At 37.3% G+C, this 6774-nt stretch overlaps 1 long non-coding RNA gene across 1 annotated transcript; it reads right to left on the bottom strand.

Moving 5' to 3' along the window:
• Window positions 1-1616: 1616 nt before the first annotated feature.
• On the bottom strand, window positions 1617-4955 carry LOC110442713. The gene is made up of 2 exons (XR_002462045.1): window positions 4476-4955; window positions 1617-2525 (listed from the first exon to the last, which is right to left on the bottom strand). It is a non-coding gene; the product is annotated as an uncharacterized LOC110442713 (long non-coding RNA).
• Window positions 4956-6774: the final 1819 nt, after the last annotated feature.

Raw genomic sequence — 6774 nt, 5'->3', positions numbered from 1 at the left:
AACACGTACTATCAACTATTCTTGATAATTTTATACTAGAACCACGTCAACTTAATATGTTCTGCCCTGAAATGTCATTTTATACAGTTTCATCACGAACATGATACGTTTCGTCCAATTTTGCATGCCCGAAGAAATTAAGTAAGTCAAAGCAGAAATTCAAAAGATACAAACTTATACGACATCATAAATTATGACTGCTTCGTTAGTTCAGGGCTCATTGGCGGTACTAAAGGTTACAAGAATGAAAGTACAGTTTGGAAATTTGTATCATGTCTATATTCGAAAAGGTTTGATAAGTAATAAAGTAATATACAATCTTACTTTCTTTGGTTTGGTGTGTTTGTATTTTACGTCCTGTTAACAGCTGGGGTCATTTAAGGACGTGCCTTACGTCCTATTAACACCTATAGTCATTTAAGGACATGCCAGGTTTGGTTTGTTTGTGTTTTACGCCCTATTAACAGCTGTGGTGATTTAAGGACATGCCAGGTTTGGTTTGTTTGTAGTTTACGTCCTCTTAACAGCTGTGGTCATTTAAGGACATGCCAGGTTTGGTGTTTTTGTGTTTTACGTCCTCTTAACAGCTGTGGTCATTTAAGGACGTGCCAGGTTTGGTTTGTGTTTTACGTCCTCTTAACAGCTGTGGTCATTTAAGGACGTGCCAGGTTTGGTTTGTGTTTTACGTCCTCTTAACAGCTGTGGTCATTTAAGGACGTGCCAGGTTTTGGTGGTGGAGGAAAGCTGGAGTTCCCGGTGAAAAGACACCGACCTACGTGGACCAGTACCTGGCGACTGCCCCACATAGGTCTCGAACACGTGACCCAGTGATGGAGGGGTCGTATCGTAGTCGATCAGACGTCTTAACCACTTGGCCACCGCGGCCCGACATAACTTACTATAAATATTGTTTCCCTCTAAAAACATTTTTTTTTATAAATACATGCGTTGTATAAATATTTGGAATATATTAATAATTGATCCTATTAATAACTATAACTTTTAATGTATAATTGAATAAGTTCAGTATATGTATATGATACCTTTTCACAAACATGCAATGTACCTGTATTTGTCTTATATATGTTGAAGATAAAACACTTACTTGATTGTTCTTAGTAGTCTGTTTGTTGTACATGTATGACCGATATGTTACTAATAATGTGTGTCATATCAGGATTTATATTGATATATTAGACCTCAGGATCTAATTTCCGACTTCTTAAATCTCATCCTCCGAAGGCGACGAAACATTCCAGGAAATGGGTCAGGCTTAAGCAACAATTGCACGTCATACACGTGCACTTGGGAATTTACCAAGGTATTTTTTCAGTCAACAATAGTGCATACAAAATTATTGTTGATGTGTTTTCTCTTGGTTTTTTTGTTTTTGTTTTTTTTATGCTGCATTGACAACTGGTTTGAAAATAGGTTTGTTGCAATAAAGTAAATAGTTATGAAAATGATAAATTTCAAGACGCTATACTTAGTTATATATGTTGTGTGTGTTCTTGACTGAAAGTTTTTGCGACAACATTTAACCATATGTATCAAACCCACAATGAATAGCTAAACCAACAACATGCATGCTGTGAAAAACAACTATACAAATCGTTGTAACGAAATAATATTATTATATTTCCTCAGCTGCAGATATCAATTAAGTCTGACTACGGTAATGTTAATTCTAATTTCTCTGGACCAAGCACCAGATTTTTGACATTTTGACAGATAGTTCCCCTATGATAGGCAACAGATATGATAATTGTGGGCAGAAAAATGGGCCGATATATCAGACAGATTCTTTCGAGGCCTGCGCATCGTAAGGCTGGCCAGGCTTTGACCATATGGGCCACTTGCAATTGTTCTCGTGGTAGTTTGTAATCAGTGTTTCGATTGGTTTAATCAGCACAAGTGATATTCCGATTAATATCAATCTGTCAAAATGTCTAAATCCGATATATATATCGGAGCCAAAGTAAGCCAGTCTTCTTAAGGTATTGTTAGGTATCAATGAATTACAGGCATCTACTTCCGGTTTGTAAACTATGCAATATGCAATACTGTTAATACTAAATAGTCTTCCGTACTATATTGTCAACAAAGTGGTATGGATGGAAGACTTTTCCAGAAGCAGATATATACTGATGCTGGATTGTCATATATATCAATGAAAGAAATTAGCTGAACTACGTTATTCTCAAATATCGATGAGCAAGAACCAGTGAGAGAAATTAAGTTAAACTACACAATGCATGTAGTCGGTTATCAATGAATAAGATACGAATTGTCCTGGAAGGTTGTTTTCCTGATGACCTTTCACGGATGACCCCTGGCCTTTTCTTCAGTGTCACACCAGTGTTATAATCCGTGGAAATGTGACGTCATAAGTGCCCGCCATGTCGAACATGAATGCACCCGCTACAAGACATTGCACTTGGCACTTGGTGGTTGCGTCCCGTCGTCTTTCTTCGGGGAGCTGCTCACTGAGGTCGGCTTGGGTGTTTTGGTGTTTGTGCTTTTACCTGTCGATGACACAAATCGTTGGTATACCACTATATTTATAAGAATGCATATATACTGTACATTTGGAAATGTTCGCATTGGAACTCGACTGATACAAATTGAAATTTTCGCGCGGGGATATTTTTTCACTTGTGTAATCAACCTGCAAATATTTCCCTTTAACAGTTTTTTTTTTTTTTTTAATTTGATTTTTTATTTTCATTTTAATGTGCAATATACATCTTCATCAATTTAGCAATTATCATAATCATCATACATCAAGCATCATCCATCATAAACAATAGCTTCATTACCAACACATCTCACAGACATGCACCATCCTCATCATCTTCATAATCACTTTTTTTTATATACAACATCTCATTTTATTTCATACAATGCATCATCATCATCATCATCATCATCATCATCAAAGCAATATCATTGTATCGTTATAATCATACAGAGAAAAAATACAAATCAACACTGGTCATTACCATTTACAGTAAAATAATAATAGATTACTCATTTATTTAACAACCAGGTTTATACCACAAAGAATACAACAACGATACAAGTGTATGTAAGTGTGCGACTCCTCAAAAACTCCAAGTCATCTTTAAAGTTATCGTGAAGGTAAATAATAATTTGTTCTGAAAGTGCAATTCGGGGAATTATTTGGATAATTTTGTAAGATACATTAAACGTAGCTTTTGTACATATTATAAGTTGATTTGCCCACCGTATTGAAATATTCCAATACGTATGACTTCATCATGGGTATAAGGGTACTGTAAGCAGTCTACACGAAGGTCAAAAGCCAGCGTAACTAGGGTTAATACCCTATTTAGTTTGACATTTTGGTTATACTAAAGCTACACGTATTTCGTTGGCGTCATTGTAGAATTCTGTCATTGTGGTTTCTACCCCGCTTCTCGCTTTGAAGACATGATATTACTTGGATATGGCATAGATTTACACGGCGATGCTCCTTAACGAAGCTGGGCACAATTACTATTTCGAAACACCAGGTTTTATCCTTCCTAGCACAAATGGCCCTCGGGGTAATTTGTTTGGTTGTCTGACCCTCGGTAGAGCCTCGGGTTAGACAGCCAAAAAACATCGCCCCTCGGGTTGGAGATTTCTCTGTCACACCCTCAGGGCAGGGGAAGATTATATTAATCCCATTGCAATATTTTGGGCTCTATATCTCTGATATACTTAGTTCTTTACTCTTTCTTTGCGGCTGGTGTCTCCTTAGGCACCCGTCTTGAAATAACTTGCATGGCGAGGACGTTATAAACTCCGTACAAAGAACACACGTGGTCACTTTGGTAAAAGTTACAGCGGGTTGTATTTTTATGAACTATAAGCATTAGATGAGAACATGTTAACTTCAAATAAATAGCGAGTAAAAAGTGCATATTAGATCACTAACCAAAAGGGGCAACATCGGGGAATACAATGATGACGCAAGACACACACACGTGATTGGGCCTATAGATACAGTATTTGAAAAATGAATAACACGGCACCATACAGCTGGTGGGTATATTTGTCCCCGACGTTTGACGTAACCTTGATGACTTCAAATGTCTATTTTAGGTAGATGCACGGTTCTAATATATAGATGTACACACTTTACTTATTGTATTATGGTCTTTTATGAGGCAAATGTTTTATTGCAAACCATGAACAAATCAAGGTTAGGAGAGTATTACGCACGCATTCTTGATAGGGAACACGTCATCCCAGCAGCTAATGTTGTATACATAGGCCACTGTACTGCGTTATTGACTTTGGCAATCAATAATGGAGAATAGAGCGGGAAACCTCGGATGCTATTTATAGATAAGCAGTAACGGTGTACTTGACTTACATATAACAGTGTGTACTCTGTGGAATGTTTGTGTTTGACTATTTACTTGTCTATGGAGATTCATAACCGGGCCCAGCCCTCACATACGTACCCTGTTTCGGTGTTTTCTTGAACCGTGGAAGTCGAATGCTGTCGTCGTTCCTATAGTCATAATCATGCCTTCGAGCCGCAGAACAGCCTCCGGCCGACGCCGCTGAAACTGCCATAGTAACGGCGAGAATCTGCAAGTCCTAGATGTCACCAGTATCCGAGAACGACCTAGGATAAACGAGACGTTGACGTTATCGTGTCGAAGTGTACGGGAACACTGACGAGCCTGCTGAAGAGGGGGATTGGCAAGGGCTGGAGCTTAGCCCACCCTGCTGAATCGATTCCACATGTCGGTTGTTATGCGTCATAAAGGCAGAGCGGCGCGCTTACAAGGGTGATCATGTGTTGACTAACATAAATAGAGGTGTAATAGACAACAGATAACATGTCAGTTTTCACAAAATACTTCTCGTGTGACATTGGTCAAAGAGAAACAAAAATCAAAAACCCTTTTCGTAGATTTACTTTTCACTATCGTAGATTACATTCACGGAAATAAAGCGCAATTCTTGGCTGTTCATGTATTTGATCGTGCGTCTGGGTATTGGTAAAGCTAGTCACATGTCATGTGGTCTATTCGATGTCCCAGCATTTATCCAGATGGTCAGGCCACAAGTTCTTAGTTGATTGTACTGGAAAATTGTTAAAGTACATGTCGACTATAAAATCTCATTTTCTTAAAAATTTGAAGAGCTGCTGTTGCATAATGACTTGAACGTATTTAGGTTGGCCTATTTCAAAACAATCAACAAAGAATCGTTAGAGATTCATAACCATAGCGATCCCTTAACATTCTCCTCGTCATATATCACCTTGACACGCTGAAAGAAGTTTTCACTTCCAATGACGTCCTCAGTACATACAAGGTGTGGCGTACAACTCGTGGTCCATTCCCCCTTAAGGTCAATGTCACAACCAAGGGTCACGATGAAGATAAAACAAACAGTATTTTTTAGTTTAAAGATTTAAAGGTCAACTTAACTGTGATCGTTTTATAAAATCACCTCTGAGCCCGTATTCATTAAACCGTTATGATGCTGAAGCATGGATTCTTTGCTCAAACCAGCTTTGTTGTAACTCACTTAATCATGTCAAACAATCAAAAAGTCAAATGTAAACATTGAAAACAGCATTCGGCTTGAAATATCTTCAATTGTTTCCAAATCATTGACAAATTAAGATTTGTTTTTATCATTTTATACCCGGAGAAAGAAATTAGGCTTGAGCACAAAATCCATGATTGAGCATTCAGAACAGTTTCATGAAATACGGGCCGGACTCTGACGTAGAATATGAGAAGCTATCCTCCCACCGCTTCCGTAGGATTACTCAAGAAAAACTATTGACACTGAAATAAAAGTGTAGTATATTATTTGGATTCTATATGCAGTATTTATCTCTCTATTTAGGACACTGAATCTCCACCGGTTGTCCACTCATTCAAAATGATTGAAACCTTTTCCACTCTCGAAATGACCCATTACTCTTTCTTGATCTTGCAATAAATTGTACACGATGACCACACATTGGTATGTGAGGAATCCCAAAGATCTGTTGGTTTCGAGGTCAAAGTCACATTAAAATATTCTGGATATGAAATCACGAAATTTCTTAACTCTTAGAACGTTAACATAAATATATCGTTTTCTCCAATTTTACATTCATATTTCTTTACAAAGGTACAAGGGTTATTTTTTTTACATTTCTTTCATTGTTTAAGGTCAAGAGATTATTTCTTAACATTAATTCATAGAAACTTGACTGATTTAATTAACGTTTGATGAAATCTAGCCCTTTAGATTTATCCGATTCTGAGAATTGAAAATGTTCTTAATGTTTAGAATATAGTGACTTCACGGAGTCTGTGTTTGCCAGAAGAGAAATATTTCCAGAGGTCAGTGAAAATCCTACCTTTAACGACACAGAATTACTAGGACATAACACGACTTTTGTAGCGAAATCAAAGTAATACACAACACGTCAATCTGCCTACGTTTAATTTGGTGGACAGAAATTGGTAATCATTATTCTTATTTTTTGATATTTCAGAGTTATATAAGCAGTGAGCTTCAAGTTTGTTTCTGAATCTGCTTTGACTTTTGTTATAAGCCAAAGGCAATGTGGAGCAGTTGGCTTTTTAAAACCTATTCTTCCCGAATGGCGACATAATGTAGACTGTAACCAAATTGATTTTTTTAAATGTCCTATACTGAACAACAGAATAGGTTGAAGCCTTTTAAATCCTAAACGTCACTGGAGCAGGACGATACTATTTTATATATTTATGAAGTTGGAGCATC

The sequence above is a fragment of the Mizuhopecten yessoensis genome, unplaced genomic scaffold (assembly GCF_002113885.1).
Source record: "Mizuhopecten yessoensis strain PY_sf001 unplaced genomic scaffold, ASM211388v2 scaffold716293, whole genome shotgun sequence".
In the NCBI taxonomy this organism is placed as follows: domain Eukaryota; kingdom Metazoa; phylum Mollusca; class Bivalvia; order Pectinida; family Pectinidae; genus Mizuhopecten; species Mizuhopecten yessoensis.
This window is presented reverse-complemented; position numbering and strand designations above follow the sequence as displayed.